This window comes from Aedes albopictus, chromosome 2 (assembly GCF_035046485.1).
Source record: "Aedes albopictus strain Foshan chromosome 2, AalbF5, whole genome shotgun sequence".
In the NCBI taxonomy this organism is placed as follows: Eukaryota; Metazoa; Arthropoda; class Insecta; order Diptera; family Culicidae; genus Aedes; species Aedes albopictus.
In genome coordinates, this window is record NC_085137.1 from 71,764,969 (window position 1) to 71,785,228 (window position 20,260).

The window sequence follows — 20,260 nt, forward strand, 5'->3', positions numbered from 1 at the left end:
TTTTCTAAAAAAAAGGCTGACAAAATCGGGGATAGACAAAACCGGGGGCTGACAAAATCGGGTCCCCACTGTATCTCCATTTTGTGTCTAGACTCTATCGGTGTTTGGTGCGACGCTGGCTATCGTGCTCACGCATCGATAACGATAAGATTATAGGGGAACTTATGTATTTTCGGCAGATTTGTTCTCTTCGTCAAGGGGTTTTTTTTTGAAACCTGTTGATCTCACACCCTTCCCAACAAAGTTGAGTTATATGCCCAAATATCAGGCAATTTGGTCCTCAAAAATCCCCTATGACGAAGAGAACAAACCTGCCGCTAATAACCTTTGTCACCCTAGTCCAGCAGCAAAATTGAAATCTAGGGTCTTGTATTATTTGGGCAGGTTTACCTATTTTGGACACTTGCCGCTATAATTAAATCAATTTCAAACCGATTGATTTGATATTTTGTACAGAGTTAGGCACGTACAGTATCTAACTCTGTACAAAAATTCAAATCAATCGGTTTGAAATTGACTTAGTTATAGCGGAAAGTGCCCAAAATAGGTACACCTGCCCAAATGGTACAAGCAGTGAACCGTATAGTACATTTTTTTCATTATCGTCGCAACGCCTTTACCGTCATGATCAATGTTGCATACTACCGTCACACACTACATTCATGCTGCCGTCGATGCATCAATGTCGTCTACCATGAATGTAGCATTTGGCACAATGATTGTAACACAAATCAAGATGATGGGAGTACGAAATGACAGTTTTGAAATGTAGAGTTGGAGTTCCAGTGGTTCCGAAAACTGCGAAAGAAAAATGCGGATAACTCGTGCTAGAGGGTGTCAAGGGCGTTACTTGGGGTCTGAGGGGGTTTAAGGGGGATTTCAGAGGCATTCCAAGAAGCTTCAGAGCATTCCCAGCGGATTTCAGAAACGTTACAGAGGCGTTACATGGCGTTTTCTGGGGTTTCGGAGGATCTGAGGTTCGTTACATGGGGTTTCTGGGGGTATTAGGGGGATTTCGGAGCCATTCCAAAGAGTTTCAGAGCATTTTCAGCGGGTTTCAGAAACGTTACGGAGGCGTTACATGGCGTTTTCTGGGGTTTCGGAGGGTCTGAGGTGCGTTACATGGGGTTTCTGGGGGCATTAGGGGGATTTTGGAGCCATTCCAAAGAGCTTCAGAGCATTCCCAGCGGATTTCAGAAACGTTACAGAGGCGTTACATGGCGTTTTCTGGGGTTTCGGAGGGTATGAGATGCGTTACATGGGGTTTTTGGGGGTATTAGGGGGATTTTGGAGGCATTCCAAAGAGCTTCAGAAACGTTACAGAGGCGTTACATGGCGTTTTCTGGGGGCATTAGGGGGATTTTGGAGCCATTCCAAAGAGCTTCAGAGCATTCCCAGCGGATTTCAGAAACGTTACAGAGGCGTTACATGGCATTTTCTGGGGTTTCGGAGGGTATGAGATGCGTTACATGGGGTTTTTGGGGGTATTAGGGGGATTTTGGAGGCATTCCAAAGAGCTTCAGAGCATTTTCGGCGGATTTCAGAAACGTTACAGAGGCGTTACATGGCGTTTTCTGGGGTTTCGGAGGGTCTGAGGTGCGTTACATGGGGTTTCTGGGGGCATTAGGGGGATTTTGGAGCCATTCCAAAGAGCTTCAGAGCATTCCCAGCGGATTTCAGAAACGTTACAGAGGCGTTACATGGCGTTTTCTGGGGTTTCGGAGGGTATGAGATGCGTTACATGGGGTTTTTGGGGGTATTAGGGGGATTTTGGAGGCATTCCAAAGAGCTTCAGAGCATTTTCGGCGGATTTCAGAAACGTTACAGAGGCGTTACATGGCGTTTTCTGGGGTTTCGGAGGGTCTGAGGTGCGTTACATGGGGTTTCTGGGGGCATTAGGGGGATTTTGGAGCCATTCCAAAGAGTTTCAGAGCATTTTCAGCGGGTTTCAGAAACGTTACGGAGGCGTTACATGGCGTTTTCTGGGGTTTCGGAGGGTCTGAGGTGCGTTACATGGGGTTTCTGGGGGCATTAGGGGGATTTTGGAGCCATTCCAAAGAGCTTCAGAGCATTCCCAGCGGATTTCAGAAACGTTACAGAGGCGTTACATGGCGTTTTCTGGGGTTTCGGAGGGTCTGAGGTGCGTTACATGGGGTTTCTGGGGGTTTTAGGGGGATTTTGGAGGCATTTCAAGAAGCTTCAGAGCATTTTCAGCGGATTTGATTTCAAAGTCGTTACAAAGGCGTTTTTGAGGATGACGGAAACCCTCAGTAGTGTCCCTATATTGTCCCAGAAACCCCAAGCGCCATATTTAATTCCAAAATGGCCTAGGATATCGGGTTTCAACATCAACTCAATTAGCCAGGTCTGAAAATATCCGTATGGCATGAGACTTTTTGATTTGCTAGACGTGGGCCGTAACTTTTGTTCCCCTGCTCCATTAGTGGTTATGACCCTCGGAACGCACAATCTGAAAATCTTTGTCTCCGCTTCTTCACACTTCCGGTTCCTAAGTTATTCGCATGTCCCGTTCGCAGTTTTCGGAACCACTGGTATTTCATTAGTTCACTTAATTTGAAAATCCACTACATTTTTTGGCGTGATTAAAAAAATGTCACAGTCACCCATGAATATTTCATCTGGTCATACGTGAATGTTTTTGTTGCATGATAGTCAAGACCATACATCCACGATTATCATGCAAACTACAGTTTTTGACAGTACATTTTGGATCACTGGGTACAAGACCCTACCTTACCACGGCGTCGTACTCGCCTCGTGTAGTTCAGAAATTTTCAAAGTCCTGTGGCTAAGAATTTCTCGTATTTGTAGATATCAGACAGACCGGATTCATTTGCTCTGCATTGAACCAAACCGCACTGATCTGCGATCTGTTTAAAGTTCAAAACGCATATAAGGCGTATTTGATTTAATTAGGGTAAGTGTAGAATTTGCAGTAGTTAAAATACACAGATATAAAAATAAAAACAAAATTGGGTGGGGAGATTGAAGCATTTTTATCATAATTTATTACACAGGATTCTTATTGTGATTGTTGCTTCGTTAGATCATTTCATTTAGTTGACTCCTTTACATCCGCATCACGGCCATGCATGGCGTCGCCTTCAAAACATAACATCTTAATAAGCCTCAATTGCACCTCGAACGCCACCACCAATTCTACTCGTTGAGAAAGTTCCATTTATTGCAACTGAAACAATCCCCGGAAACACTTGACACCAAAATAGCAATAAACCACTCCAATTCACCTACGGCAAACACAAGAGTCGAAACTTTCGGCATAAACTTTCCGAACTTACATTTCACTCACCTTCAGTGTGTCACAACACATTCCCAGCAGAGCATCCGAGATTCCCTCCTCAGAAGTTTCACCGACTCGACTGACTTTGGCCCCCCTCAGGACTGGCAGGAGGAACTCTCAAGGACTTGCCGAATTTACGCGACTCTCTTCTTCAGCGACAACGGCGTCGACAAGGCGTCCAACTGGGAAAACTGTGCACTTTCCCGTTCTGATTCACCACATAGGGTAACCCGGGGTAATACGCACCCCTGGGGCAAAACGCCCTCACGCTATTTTATAATATAAGTGAAGCTCCGTCCGATGCAAGCAAACTAGACTAAAATTGAGCCGGAAAAGCCCAAGAATGACAAGAATATTCAAATTAAATGCGAGGAAAACGATGATTTTCCACTTTTGGAAGGATTGTCTAATTTGAAGCGCACGCAATTTAAGCGATTTCACGCTGATTATATGGAATCAACCTATTAACTACCATCCGCCTCCTACACCTTCCATTTGCTGCCGTTGATAGTAAGATGGAGCCGCCTGGTATTTCATTAGAATTCAAAGCGGAAAATGACAGAGGTCGTATTGCCCCACCTCAAGGTGCGTTTTGCCCCCAACAGTTTTTCAGCACCCTAAACGTAACACATTTTGAAACTGTTAATTTGATTGGGTAAAATTGATATCACGCGGACCAAAAGTTGGCGCCTCTTAGTCGAATAAGTAAACTAACTTTCAAAAAGCAAGACACCCATGAAATCATCTAATTCTTAGTTATAGGGCCACGTTTGCTTAGGGGGTGCATATTGCCCCACCTTCCCCTACCTACACATGCACGCCCAACAGAAGCAAGCGATGCAAAAGTCTGGAAAATGCATTAACTCATCTACCAGCCTCAGTCTTTTTTCTTTCCAAGGATAGGCAGGTACCTACTTCACCAGCAACGTAGTGATTGAGTTCGCTTTTCCAGGTTCCGTGGTGAGTAGTGGAAAAGCGTTTTTTTTTCTCCACTGCAAACTTTGCAACTATGCGCTTCCAGACAGGTTTTTTTTGCCTCTTCCGGTTTGTTTGAGAAGTACTTCATCATAAGTGGGTGAGTGCAACTAATTATACATGTTGGCTCAATTATAGGGAGAGGGTTTGAGATAATATTTACTGAAGATAGTTATGCTATCTGTTCAACATAATTCTGCAATATATTGACATAGTTGTACAAAAAAAGAAATAAATTTCGAAAATAGCTCAGAAGAAGCACACAAATATCTTCATTGCAAAAGCTAACGATGGAATTAAAACAAGGATTAAATATGAAAGCCTTTCTTTCACGGAACTCCTAAGCCAACATTTGAAGGAGCTTTCGAAATATTTAAAACCATACTCCTTGTCCATGCCTTCGAGTGGAATAACGAGCCCGTTGTTGTCGAGTAAAAGTTTCTACTTACCTTGTTGCATCTTATGGAGCTCGACTTCTCAGCTTGACCTAGCCGAACAACCATGTCCAACCTTGCTTGATCCTTCATTAAAAAATGTAAATTCTGCAACCTTTTCAGGGCAGGAGGTCGTCCCTCTCCCCGACTCGCTTCTAAGCAGCTATTTATCATACTAAACCAGTTGTGCTTCTGGAAGTGTGCTTCTGCAGCTTGTTCAAACGTTGCAACAGGATTAGAAGATTGTGTGTGCCGTACTCGTTTAGGTCCTCCTCGAGTCGGCCAACAACTAGAGTCTCAGATGCAGCTGCTCGAGGATAAATGGAAATCTAATCCTAGTTCGTCGAGTGAGTTCGAGATCTCGGTGTCTTATTCATTCTGGTGCTTGTGTTTGTATGGCGAACTAATGTACCGTGCAAGGCGACATGCAACAACTAGAGAGAGGACATACGCAAACTTGCAAGTTCATGTCCACCACCAGGCTCAAAGCTAGTTTTATACTGTCTTTCCCGTGTCCCCTCTAGTTTGTTTTAGGATGTTAGCCTGAGACACACTGTGGCCTTCTTTTCTGCTCGTTCAAGGACTCATCACTTGAGCACAGTGGTTCCATTAGTAAGGAAAAGCGGTCATGAAACTTTCTGAGATAATCCAAAAAGACAAGAAGACAAGAAGACAAGAAGACAAGAAGACAAGAAGACAAGAAGACAAGAAGACAAGAAGACAAGAAGACAAGAAGACAAGAAGACAAGAAGACAAGAAGACAAGAAGACAAGAAGACAAGAAGACAAGAAGACAAGAAGACAAGAAGACAAGAAGACAAGAAGACAAGAAGACAAGAAGACAAGAAGACAAGAAGACAAGAAGACAAGAAGACAAGAAGACAAGAAGACAAGAAGACAAGAAGACAAGAAGACAAGAAGACAAGAAGACAAGAAGACAAGAAGACAAGAAGACAAGAAGACAAGAAGACAAGAAGACAAGAAGACAAGAAGACAAGAAGACAAGAAGACAAGAAGACAAGAAGACAAGAAGACAAGAAGACAAGAAGACAAGAAGACAAGAAGACAAGAAGACAAGAAGACAAGAAGACAAGAAGACAAGAAGACAAGAAGACAAGAAGACAAGAAGACAAGAAGACAAGAAGACAAGAAGACAAGAAGACAAGAAGACAAGAAGACAAGAAGACAAGAAGACAAGAAGACAAGAAGACAAGAAGACAAGAAGACAAGAAGACAAGAAGACAAGAAGACAAGAAGACAAGAAGACAAGAAGACAAGAAGACAAGAAGACAAGAAGACAAGAAGACAAGAAGACAAGAAGACAAGAAGACAAGAAGACAAGAAGACAAGAAGACAAGAAGACAAGAAGACAAGAAGACAAGAAGACAAGAAGACAAGAAGACAAGAAGACAAGAAGACAAGAAGACAAGAAGACAAGAAGACAAGAAGACAAGAAGACAAGAAGACAAGAAGACAAGAAGACAAGAAGACAAGAAGACAAGAAGACAAGAAGACAAGAAGACAAGAAGACAAGAAGACAAGAAGACAAGAAGACAAGAAGACAAGAAGACAAGAAGACAAGAAGACAAGAAGACAAGAAGACAAGAAGACAAGAAGACAAGAAGACAAGAAGACAAGAAGACAAGAAGACAAGAAGACAAGAAGACGTTTGAATTTAGTCTTTGTCAGGTACCACTGTGTACCAAGAAAATCTTGAAACACACTGTCCAAATTATTCAACTGGGTAAATACTTTAAGCTAAAATATGTCTTTAGTGCTTTGGATCCTCATCTACTTGTCCATGCAGTTCACTTGAACTAATCTGGAGCTGTGTGAGTTTTCTCCTCAGCACAAGATGGGACGGATGTCTATTGCTTGTTGGATACTTGTAGCTACATATGGAATGAGCAACACTCTTCATCGTTACCGTCCGTTGTCATCATCATCATTCGTCAGTATAGAATGTTTGCCAGTGCCAAAACGAAAGCAACTTAAGCAGTTTTTTCTCACATCATCCATTGCACTTGCTGCACTATACATACGGTAACGGCAACGATGCACAATTCTTGGGAAACAGAAGAAAGTTTGTAGGGATGTGCTCTAATTACTTGGAAGTGACCCGACCTGCAGGGGATAAAAGTGTGATAGGTTTACTCTCTTTTACAAATGTCAAATTTTCAGAAGAGCCTAAGCAAAAATGTACAGAAAATTTATAAGAAAAAAATATTACTGGAAAAATAAAAAAAATGAATAAAAAGGAATTCCTGGAGAAATCTCTAGATGGAATTCCTTCAAGTATGCCTGGACTACACTCTGTAGGAATCCCTGGAGAAATCCTTAGATCAATTATGGGAGGAACCCCTGGAAAAGTTTCTGAAGAAATCTTTTCAGGAATTCATGGAAGAATTAGTAGACAAATTTCTGGAGGAATCCTTGGAGGAATTTCTGGAAGAATTCCTGGAGGAACCCCGAAAGAAATTCTTGGAGACATCCCTGAAAGAAATTCTTGGAGAAAGTCCTGAAGCAATTCCTAGAGGAATATCTGAAGGAAATCCTTGAGGAGCTTCTGAACAAATTCCTGATTGAACTCCTGGAGAAATTTTGGGAGGGATTTCCTAACCTGGAGCATTTACTGAAGAAATCGATAGAGAAATTTTTGGAGTAATCCCTGGAGGAATTTCTAAAGAAATAACAGGATGATTTCTTTGAGGCACCCATGGAAAAATTCCGGGACGAATGCCTGGAGCAATCCCTGGATGAATTCTTAGATGAATTCCTGATGTCATACCTAAAGAAATTTTGGGAGGGATATCTGCAAGAATTCCTGGAACAATCCCTGGATGTGTTCCTAGAGGAATCTCTGGAGAAATTTGTGGATGAATCCGTGCACGATTTCCTAAAAGAATGCCTGGAGGAATTCTCACAGAAACACCTGAAGGAATCCCTGGGGGAATTCCAAGAGAAATTCTTGCAGGAATTCCTGGAAGAATTCCTGAATAAAACCATGGGAGAAATCCTGGGAGGAATCCCTGGAGAAATTGCTGGAGGAACCTTTGGAGGAATGTGTGGAGGAACTTCTGGAAAAAATCCCTAGGGAAATTCTTGGGAAAATTCCGTAGAACTATCCCTGGAAGAATCCTTGGAGGAATTTCTAGAAGAATTCTGGGAAGAATCCCGGAAGAAATTTCTGAAGAAATTTTCGAAGAAATTTCTAAAAGAATTCCCAAAGGAATTTCTGGAGAAATACATAAAGGAATTTCTGGAGGAATCCCAGGAGGAATTTTGGAGGAATTTCTGGAGGAATCTGTTATAACTGTGTAGAGACGAACCAGCCAAGGGCTGAAAGTCTCTTTAATAAAGATAAAAAAAAAATCTGTTATAACTGAAAGATACTGGAAAGATAAATAATGCCTGGTGGAGTTTCTGGAGAAAATCCTGGAGGAATCCCTAAAGGAATCTCTGGAGAAATCCCTGGAGGACCTCCTGGAAGAATTCCCGAAAGAAATGGTGGAATTTCTGAAGAAATTCCTGAAATTATTTCTGAAGGAAGCCCTGCAGGTTTTCCTAGGGAAATTCATGGAATAATTACTGTAGGACTTTCCGAAGGAATTCCTGGATCAATTCCTGAAGAAATTCTTGGTGGAATTCCTGGAGGAGTCTCAGGAGAAATGCCTGGAAAAATTCCAGGAGAAACTTCAGGTGGAACTTCAGGAATAACTCGTGGAGAATCTCCTGAAAGAATACTTGGACAAATTCGGGGAGAAATTCCCGAAGGAATTTTTGAAGGCATTTCAGGAGGATTTCCTGGAGAAATTCTTAGAGAAATAGCATTAGTAGTTTCTGAAACAATTTTTGGAGGATTTTCCGAAGGAAACCCTGGAGAAATTTCCGAAGAAATTTCGGGAGGAATTTTCAAAGAAACTCATGGAGAAGTTTCCGAAGGAACTCCTGGAGGAGTTTCCAAAGGAATTTTTGGAGGAATTTCCAAATCAATGCCTGGTGGAATTCTTGGAAGTATTCCTGGAGGAGTCTCTGAATGAAATCCTGGTGGAATACCAGGGGAAATCCCTAAAGAAATCCCTGGAGGAATCTCTTCCCTAGAGAAATTCCTGAAGCAATGCTTAGAGGAACCCCTAGAGAAATTCCAGAATACATGCCTGTAGGATAACTGGAGGAATCTTTAGAGAAATTCCTTGAGAAATCTCTAGAGGAATTCCTGTAGAAATCTCTGCATAAATTCCATGAGGAATCCCTAGAGAAAACCTCGGGAAGAATTCCTGAAGGTTTCCTTGAAGAATGACTGGATCACTTTTAGGTAAAATCCCGGGAGGTACCCCTGGAAAAAATCCTGGAGGAATTCCGGGAGAAATCTCTAGAGGAATTCGTTGAGGTATCTCTAGAGAAATAACTAGGGGAATTTCTGGAGGAGTTCCTAAAGGAATCTCTAGAGGAATTCATAGAGGAATTCCTGGACGAATCCCTGTACGAATTTTTAGAGAAATCTTCTGGAAGAATTCCAGGAAAATTTTCTGGAGGAACTCTTTGAAGAATTCCTAGCGGAATCCTAGGAAGAATTCCTGGAGTAATCAAAGGAGCTATTGATGAGGGAATTCCAGGACGAGTTTCTGAAAAAATCCCAGGAGGAAGTACCGAAGAAATCTCTGAAATTGCTAAGGAAATGTAAAACCACATATTGCTGAGGAATTCCTTAAAAGAGTACTAGAGGAACTCTTGTAGGAATCCTTGTAGCAGTTACAGATGGATTCCTTGATTTCGTGGACAAACCCCAAGAGGAATCTCAGAAACAATTCGAAGAGGAATTCCTAAGGGAATCTCTTAACAGTTCCTAGAGGAAGTCTTGGAGTTCCTGGAGGATTTTCAGAAATAAATAGTTCTAGGATTAATTCCTGAGGGCATCCCAAGAAGAGTTCTTATGGAGCTATTAGAACAATCTCTAGCGGAATTCTGGAAGGAATATATGGAGCAATCCCTGAAGAAATCTCTGAAGGAATACATGCAGAAATACATTAAAAGATCTCTGGAGAAATTCCTGAAGGAAACCTCGGAAAATAGCACTCGAACATTCACTTGAGACATCTCTAGACAAATTCCCGAAGAAATGTCTGATAACATTCCTAGATGAATTCATGAAGGAAGCTCTCAAGGAATAATGGAATCACTGCTGCAAGCAATGGAAACAATCCTGGAGGAAGCCGATAGCGACACAAACTCGGGAGCGAAAGTGGAGGTAGGTCGGCCACACTCAACGCAGGGGCGGAAGCGGAGAAAATGGATTTTTTTTACGCTTATACATACAGCACGTTAGCGTATTAATCATCCCTGCTTTAGTTGAGATGTTTATTAGTAGCATGTGACTGTGCTACATTGCTAGCTGGTGGGATAAGGTAAGAGTGATATTCATACAAAAAAAAACCTTAATTAATCCACCTATCGGTGATGGCGCCTTTCTCGGGGCTTCGAAAACCCATTTCAACAAAACTTTAGTCACATATGGATGACTATCGCACTTTCATACGTATAATAAAAATTTCATGGCATCAGAAATCATATCGTTCATCTTTTTTTAAGCTTTTATTCCTGTGTACTTTAACCTACACACCTAGAAAAAATCATGTAATTTTCGGTGTCCTGAACTTGACCTATACGAGCGTCTTCAAAGACATAAATTGTAAAACATGTAAATTTACGTCTTCGAGGACACCTCAAAATAAACCTTGTTTGTTCTTAGCGTCTAGCGCCCACTAAAACCGGATCAACAGATGAAACATATCAAAGTAAAATATTGAACTGGATTCAGCACTGGTCCGCTGATTGAGAGACACGGCTATACCTTTCGGCCATATCACCGAATTGAAAGTTAAACGATAAATGTGAAACTGTTTCTACGTACCTGGTCAGACAGGTTTGTTGACATCTTGTGCAACCAAGTTGTACTTAAAGGAAAGATGTAAAATTGAGTCATATTTGCCATTCAGTCATTCAATGTTTACGTACGTTGATGGTTTACGTCACGTGTAAATTTCTAATTTTTTAAGTGTGTAGGCTAATTCTACAATCTATCGTTTATCTGGCATTTTCTGTTTAGCCTGGAACTCTTAAGAAAAAGCCGCTATATTGAAATTCGAGCCGTCACTTTGGATTTAAGTCCGTAATCTTGAATAGTCTGGTCCCCATTTTTTGACACCATACTTCTTTCCCATACCAGATATACCTATTTTGCATGGTTTCAGAGTCTAAAATTTCATTAAACAGCCGTCTTCTTGAATTTTGAAACGCCATCTTGGATATTCTGGAGGTCATTTTTGAACTCCAGACATCTTCCCCATGCCAAATATACACATATTGCATGGTTTTATACCCTCAAACTCCATCAAATAGCCGCCATCTTGAATTTGGAGCCGCCATCTTGAATATTCTGGTAGATTTTTTTGGACTCCGGGCATCTTTTGCATACCAAATATACCCATATTACAAGGTTTTAGGGGCATGAAACTCCATTAAATAGGTGCCATCTTGAATTTTGAAGCCGCCATCTTTGATATTGTGGTCGCCATTCGCGGACTCCGGACCTCTTCCCCATATCAAATATATCCATATTCCATGGTTTAAGAGCCTTAAACTCAATTAAACAGCCGCCATATTGGATTTTTGACCGCCATCTTGGATATTATGGTCCAAGGTTGTTAACCGATAAATTATCGGCAGTTTACTCAACGCAAACTCGATAACGATTAAGGTTGCTCGATAATCTCTCGATAACGATCATCAAACGATGAATCAACGCTAAGATCAACGTACCTTCGATAATTTTGCGATAAATCTAGTTACTCTAGTGACCGCATCAACAACGGTTCAGATCACGAAGAATTTTTTTCTGAGACGTTATCGTGTCGATAATTTCCACAGTTAACTGTAAATCCGATGACGAGTCGTTATCGACTATAAACGATAACAGACGTCAACTTTATCGGCGATAACGATATTTTATCGATTGTTATGGTCGCCATTTTTAGACTCCGGACATCTTCTGCATACCAAATATACCCACATTACATGGTTTTAGGGGCCTAGAACTCCATGAAACAGCTGCCATTTTGAATTTTGAAGCTACCATCTTGGATTTCAGGCGGCCATTTTTGATATTCTGGTCGCCCTATTTGGACTCCAGACATCTTCCCCATACAAAATATACCCATATTGCATGGTTTTAAGGCTTAAAACTCCATAAAATAGCCGCCATCTTGAATTTAGAGCCGCCATCTTGGATTTTATTTCGCCATCTTGAATATCCTGATTGCCATTTTTGGACTCCAGATATTCTCCCCATACAAAATATACCCTATACTCATATGGGGGCCGGATCACAACGTCCGAGGCCATACTGTCCCGGTCGTTAAGTCGCGTTTTTTTGCGAAATAACATCCGAAAGTTTGGATGCATCATAAAATCCTATGTGCCTTCTTTCCTTGGACTTCGTGGCATATCTACATGTTTGGACGTTATGCCCCGTAAAAATGCGCCATAAAGTCCTGGGACATTATGGCCTCGGACGTTATGATACTGCGCCACTCATATGTACTGCATAATTTTAGGGCTCAAAATTTTATTAAATAGCCGCCATCTTAAATTTGGAGTCGCCATCTTGGATTTTAGGCGGCCAACTTGAATATTCTAATCACCATTTTTGGACTACAGACATCTTCCTCATACCAAATATATTCATGTTGCATGGTTTTAGGGTCTAAAACTCTATTAAACAGCCGCCATCTTGAATTTTGAACAGCCATCTTAGATTGTAGACCGCCATCTTTGATATTCTGGTCGGCATTGTTGGACTCCGGACATCTTCCGCATTCAAAATATAACCATAATTCATGGTTATAGGGCTTAAAACTCCATAAAATAGCTGCCATCTTGAATTTAGAGTTGCCATCTTGGATTTAGACCGGCAACTTGGATATTCTGATTGTCATTTTTGGGCTCCAGACATCTTCCCCATACCAACATATACCCATATTGGATGGTTTTAGAGCCTAAAACTTTATTAAACAGCCGTTATATTCCATTTGGAGACGCCATCTTGAATATTAGGCTGCCATCTTGAATTTCGGGCCGACATCGTGGAACTTCCGGTTTCTAGTGTTGATTTCCGCACAGAATTCGTCAACCATACTAAAGGTTACACAAATCGCCCACAAATATTAAAGGTTACACAAATGGCGATAACTCCGGAACGGCTTGACCGATCTAAACCATTTTTATTAGCAAACAATGCGGTGAAATTCCGGTACGATTCAAGCTAAAATCCTAAAAATCGACCAATGGAAAGTGCCTAAAAAGTGTGTGAACTATCTTCAACACAGACATACACACACATACACACTAGAGTGGGTCATCGTTTATATGGAAAAATGAAAAATTCAGTGGTATCCCCTCAGATCAAAGTTTTTTTGATCCCATTTTAGGACCCAAATAAGTGTGCAAAATTTGGGCACGATCGGTTATGTCTACGTTTTGCGCATCGCGTTTGAAGTTTGTATGGGGTTTTACATGGGAAAACACACTTTTTTGCATTTCTCTCATAACAAGCTCGAATTTTTCTAAAATTGTGTAACCAATAAAGTGAAAACATAGCATAGGGTGTCCTGAAAAACTTTGTCGAAGACCGCGAAGTGATCTGATGCTTATGAAAAATGTTTTAGCGTTGGCATTGCTTGGCGAAACAGCATGATTTTGTTGCTGTTGTTATTCCTTTACATATTAAAACATAAACACATGTATGCGATTCGTTGGTTATAACTATTTTCACAAGCATCAGAATAGCCTAGACTATTATTTTACAGTATCGGTTAAAAGTTTCAGACAAACTTTTTCAACTTATGACTAAAATGCAAAAAAGTATGTTTTCCCATACAAAATCCAATACAAATTTCAATTGCAATGCGCAAAGTGTAGACGCAACCGATCGTGCTCAAATTCTGCACAGCTAATCAGGACCCGAAACAAAACCAAAAAAGCTTTGATCTGAGAAAACGGCTCCAATAACCCACACTAATACACACACACACACACACACATACATACACAAGGACATCATCTCAATTCGTCGAACTGAGTTGATTGGTATATGTGACTTGACCCTCCGAGCCTTCTATCGAAAATTCGTTTTTAGTGAACTTAGGTGAACGAGAAAGGCAAAAACGGCAAACGGGACAAACCATAATGTATACAGGCTTGCGTTAAAAGCTCACGAGCTATATAAATACAGTACGCCTGTTGCAAAGCCAGGACTATGGTAATAGCCAGCCCTTGAGACGTTGACACAAAAAATAGAGAAAAGTATTAAATACAAGGAAGTAGCGTACTGTGCATTCCTTGACTTGATATTGAAGGTGCGTTTGACAATGCTTCACATGCTTCAATCCGGTCAGCTATGAATAAACGGAGCTTGTATGGCTCACTCGTTAACTGGGTCACTACTGTTGTGCTAATAAATCGATGTAATATCTCCTGGCTGGGCGGAACAATCATTGAAGTAAGTACGTCTAATGGCTGTTCCTAAGGAGGTGTACTTTCACCATTACTATGGTCTTCAACTGATGAGGACTTGCTGAGTAGTTGCTTAGTCTAGAAGATCGCAAATGCTTGCATACTAAAGATTTCTGTTTTTGGTTTTGTTCCTTGAGTAAGTGTACTGCCGTGAATCGCAAGTCAGTCCCATATGTAAAAAGTAGGCATTGAGCAAATGGCCTCTGAAGTTTTTAAATTCGATTTCTATGCGAAACTCTAAAAAATCGCCATAAATTGAAAACTTCTGCAATTACCATGAAATTTTCACATGTTGTTTCAAACGTGGAAACGTAACAGTAAAAAATATAAAACTGGCTAAAATAGTGTTAGGTTTTGTACTGGAGGGTGCACAAGTTCGTAATGGGACTGACTTGCGATTACATTTCATTATGGGACAATCTGACTTGGTGTTGTTTTTCAATTTTACTGAACAAAATATATATTTTTTTGCACGCAGCTGAAAGATCATCCGAAGAAAGCTCGAAAACGGTCATTAACTCATTTTTGCCCAAAATGCAGATGGGACTGACTTGCGATTCACGGCAGTGTAGTTGACGATACTGGAGTAGCATCTAAGGGCGGTTAATCTTGGTATGGGCTAGGTATGTGTGTGATTACAGAAATATGTCAGTTGAGATCGTTCATATCTGAATATGATAGATGTTTATCACACCATCATAGTCGGAATATATGTGCCAAACGTGTGCTGTCGTACATCTGAGCAGTTTCATCTGATGGGATGTTCTTCTGCTAAATGTGTAATCAGAACGAGAACAAGATTAATCAAGCTTGTTCAGTTTTTGTTCACACCAACTCGTTTGAAACTAAGAAATTTCCAGCATTGAAATTACCTAGTATTTTTTTTTCCTTTCGCAGTCGAGTCCAACCACGACAATGTTGAAACCAATCGTGTGCACGAAAATCACGATACTCTTGGCGCAGATGAATTTACAGGCCAACGTCAACGCGTGTCACCCGTGGTGTCGGTGGAAATTAATTCAACATTTTCATTTCTCTTTGGATCTAGATGCTTTCAGCGGAGAATAAACCGCCGGACACGGAATGTGAAATGTGTGCAAACAGAAATGTGGAACTTTTCACCTCACGAGCACGCGATTTTATTTCGTTTTTTTTTTTGTATATGGGTGGAACTTTACTAATGTTGCAATGCAATGTGAATGTTCTGTTCTCACACTGAAGTTGTTGGCAATGATACTTGTTTGGAAATGGGTCTCCATTCCGCAGGTCATACAACAGTTGTGAGTTTTGTGTGTGCACCTTGCAGAGAACATTGCAAAAAAGTGAACTGCTCCATCCTCTAACTAAATTTAAGAAGTTCTTATGAATCCGCTAGTCCTTACAGTTTATATTGCTTCATTGATCAGCTAACTTTTAACTTCTCTAAGGTGCACTGCACAGGCAACATTTTGTAGGGTATCGTGCCACTTGGACGGTGGCTTCTATATTCGTTTGTTTGCCACTATAACTCAGTCAATTTTGAACCAATTGACTTGAAATGATGTACACGGGTAGATACTATACCTATCTCACCACATTTCAAAAGTTGTGTCAATTGGTTCAAATTTGACTGAGTTATAGTGGGAAACAGACGAATATAGAAGCCACCGCCCAAGTGGCGCGATTCCCTAGTACATTTAGTTTTGAGGATTTTGGAAACTGAAAAGTTTACATTTGGTGAATGCTGATGTTTTTGAAAAAGTACTCACTTTCAGCTTCTTAATTGAGGCTAATCCGTATCAATAGAACTTTTTTCTATGTAAATCGGATTCTTCACCATTCATCGTATCTGGAATGTTTCCTAAAGTGTTCCACCAAAAATCGAAATGTTGGACAGATGTGAGATGAGCAAAATCAATTTTCCGCCTCTTTTGCACACGCAGGTTGAGTATTTTCAAGCCAGAAAGTAGATTGATCGTTTTGCTATTTCTTTTTTCGCGAAGGTGGATTATGCATTGTGAAATTTATCACACCGCCATCCTGACTGTGTTTGGGTTCGTTAGTCTCACTCAGCCGTAGATTGTTCCTTCAATCGTATTCGATTTCACGAGATGTGACGTTGTCGTTTATGCAAATACATACCTATCTACCCAGAGCGAAAAAAAACGACTGACAGACACTGAAGCTGTCTCTATGAAGTGTTCGATTTTGCTCTGCTGAGGACAAGATTAATAGAAGTTGTCAATTTCTCGCTTTTAACATTGACGAGATTCATGGCACTTTAAAAGACACTTCAAGCAATCGTTTTCTTGATGCGGAATAAACGTTAACAGGTTGGAAATAAGTTTCCTTTATTTCATAGAAGAATTAATTCGACATTTATTTCCAATGAGTGTCATCAGTTTTGTACCTTTTAATTCTGCCCTATTTTGCTTATCCTTTGACAGATACGCGTATTTCGTCTACCATCTATAATCTTCATCAGTGTCAGTTATCCATTAAAGTTTATCCATCAGTGGATAGCTGACACTGAGGAAGATTACAGGTGGTAGTCAAAATACGCGTATCTGTCAAAGGATAAGCAACATAGGGCGGAATTAAAAGGTACAAAACTGATAACTCATTCGAAGAGGGTATTCTGCTTAGGGGGTTCGAAAAGTCAATATTTGGACTCGATTATTCAGCTCTCTCTCAATTTGAAATTCACAATTAAATTGAGTTGAACGATCGGCTGTTTACCATACAATAAAACACGTAAAACATGCAACATTGTCGGTAAACAACGCATACCTAATTGAACCGCAAATTAGTTCATCCGATTTAGAAAGGAATCTCATCAGAACCGCATTTTACAGTACACAATGACGAATGATCAAAATACACGTTCAGCATATTTAAATGGGATCCTATTCAAATATTGTTGTCGCTCACAGAGCACAAAAAAATGGGAAACCAAACATACAACCAGTTGTATTTTAATCTGTCATAATTGAGCAGCGTGTTTTCCGCGTTTACCAACGCGCCCTACCTTACCACCAAACATAAAGGTATGATTTCAGGATCAATCCAGCTATGTAGATGTCTAGATACATTACTGCTCTAGAATCCTCTTGAAAGAAAATTGATCACCTGATAGACAGAAAGAGAAACAGAAACAGAAGCAGAAACACAGTATAACAGAAACTCAAAAACAAAAAACTCAGAAACACAGGAACACAGAAAAAGGCACAAGGACTTTTGCAAGAATAATCAGAACAAATTCAAGAGAAATCTAAAAGGAAAAAACACAAATAAAATAACTAGAAGATTGTACAAAGAACAACTAAGGTTGAATCCCGTGGAAATTCCATAGGAATTGTGAAACCCCTGAATAACTATTGGAATCCTTGCCGGAATGCCAGGAAAATAATTGGAGCTATTTCAGCAGGGATTTCTAGAGAAGCCCCTGGAAAAAAAATCTGGAGTAATTCATGGAAAAATATCTGAAGAAATTTTTTGAATTATCTCTGAAGGAATACCTAGAACCCCTGAAGGAGTCAGCAATCCCTGAGGAAGTTTCTGGAGGGTTCTCTGAAGGTATCCTAGGAGGAATCCCTGAAGTAATTCCTGAAGAATTCCTGAGGGGATTCATGGAAAAATCTCTGAAGGAATTTTTGTACGAATCTTCCAGGTATTCCTCCAGGGATTCCTCCAGAAATGAGAAATTCCTTCAGGGATTCCTGGAAAAAATCCTGAAGGTATTCATGGAGAAGTCTTTTAAGTAATTGCGGGAAGAATTCCTGAAGGAATTCGTGGAAGAATCTTTGAATGAATTTCTGAAGAAACTCGAGGAGGAATTCAAATGACAAACAATTCTCACTCTCGACAAGAAATCTTCCGAATTTAGCCGCGCTCTGTCCAGTGTCCAGTGATTGATTTTCGCGCCGAACAACTCACTTCCGACCAGCTATCTTGTAAATCTAGCATTGCCCATGCAACTGTTTTATTTTTGCTTCGAACAAATCGATCACTCCTCGAATAAGCTTATGTTCAACTTAAATATATACAGAATAGAACAAATTCAAGTAGAAATGGCGAACCTCAGCATATTTTTTCTGCTCATTTAGAAAGAGACATTGTGAGGAGATTCCATTACTTATTAGACTGCCAAACAGTAGGGAGGAAATAATTATGACATATAAAATACCGCCAGTGGGAGGAATTGCAGCGAATCGGTGGCAAAATTTAATATTCCTTCAGTTTTTTTGTAATATGTAACTTTATGTGGCTTTCCTTTTCCGTTTGTTCTTGCTGGCAGCTTTCCTGAGACAGAACCTGATTTTCAGTTAGGTATTTCCAGCACGCAGTACAATGTATGAAGTAATGTTTCATATTACTATCACTTATATGTACGATGGAGGGACAATTTCAACCGCATATGATGTATTTTTTTGAAATTATTGCGATGTATCTGGTAAAGTCATATAAGATCAGAAATAAACATTTATAAGGTACGACAACATCTAATAAACAATATTCTGTTGTTTTGACAATAACACTAACAATATTCTGTTAGTTCAACGTGCAAGCGAACTCGTGAAGTGGCAAATGAATTCACATGCGACGACTTGGTATTTTTGTAATGTCGGTATAAATCGCATTTTTTTTTTTGTTTTTATTAATGTGTATTTTAACTTATAGCTAATTCTACACTTCATAAATCGCATTGGTGTATAAATGAAATTGCATAAATGCATAAATAAACTCGTCAAAGTGTACATCTTGGTGTACATACAGACTCGCATAAGCTAGAATCGTCGGTCCATACAAAAATTTTAGGACTTTCATACAAAATGCGTTACGGAGAGGGGAGGGGGGGGGGGTTGGTAAAACAAATGCCGATTCTAGCGTTACGTAATAAATGGATGCTGCCATACCAAATATACCCATATTGCATGGTTTTAGGGTTATAAACTACATCCAATAGCCGGCATCTTGATTATTCAGCCGCCAACTTGGATTTTAGACCGCCATCTCACAGTGGTTGAAATCGCGAAAAACACGATCGTGGGAATTTTGAGTGTGATAATGTGAAAATAATATAATGTGATGTTCTGCAAAGTTGTTACATATTTTAAGGAGCAACTTTTGATAACTTTTGATTTTTGATAAATTTACCCAAAAGTTAGATGAAAAATCTATTTTCTACAAAAGCAAAGAAAACTAAATGGTGTCTTCGGCAAAGTTATAGATAATATCATGCAGAAAAATATTGCCGAAGAGACTTTTGCTCTATCTTTTGAAATGAGCGATATATAATAAATTTAGTATAAAAACCCCTTAAAACCTTGAAAAGCCACTAAATGCTTTATATCTCTTTTGGATTAGGTTTTCGAGGCTTCCGATGTTCTGAAGACTTTTTCATTATGTTATTGTGCATCTTTTTTCTTAAGACAGTGTAGCCATATTTTCATTGTTTCTATGTGATTTTTTAATTTTCCTATAAAAAATGACTGTTTTTAATAATGAGATATCTCGAAAAGTTGCAAAAAGTTGCAAAAAATTCAAAGCATGTTGAAAAGTTGAATAAAATTGCTATCTTATACAGGTCAACTGATGAGTTGCGCTCTGTCTCTTCGATGCTTAAAATCTGTTTGAAAATTGTCACTTTCACACTTTTAAATGTTGAAATACAGTAAAACCTCCATGAGTCGATATTGAAGGGACCATCGACTCATGGAAATATCGAGTAGAGGAACAGAAATCCTTTTGAATGCATTTTGAAGGGATCATCATAGTAACCAAGAAATTATTTTTCAGTATGGAAAAATTTACCTCCATAAGTCGATATCGAGTCAAGGAACATCGACTCATGAAGGTTCGACTGTAAATACTTTTTCCATGTGATAATCTAAAAATTGTGCTATACAATGTTCAGCAAAGTTGTTGCATATTTTTAGAGCAAACTTTTGACAAAATTACTTTTTCAAAAAAATTGCCTT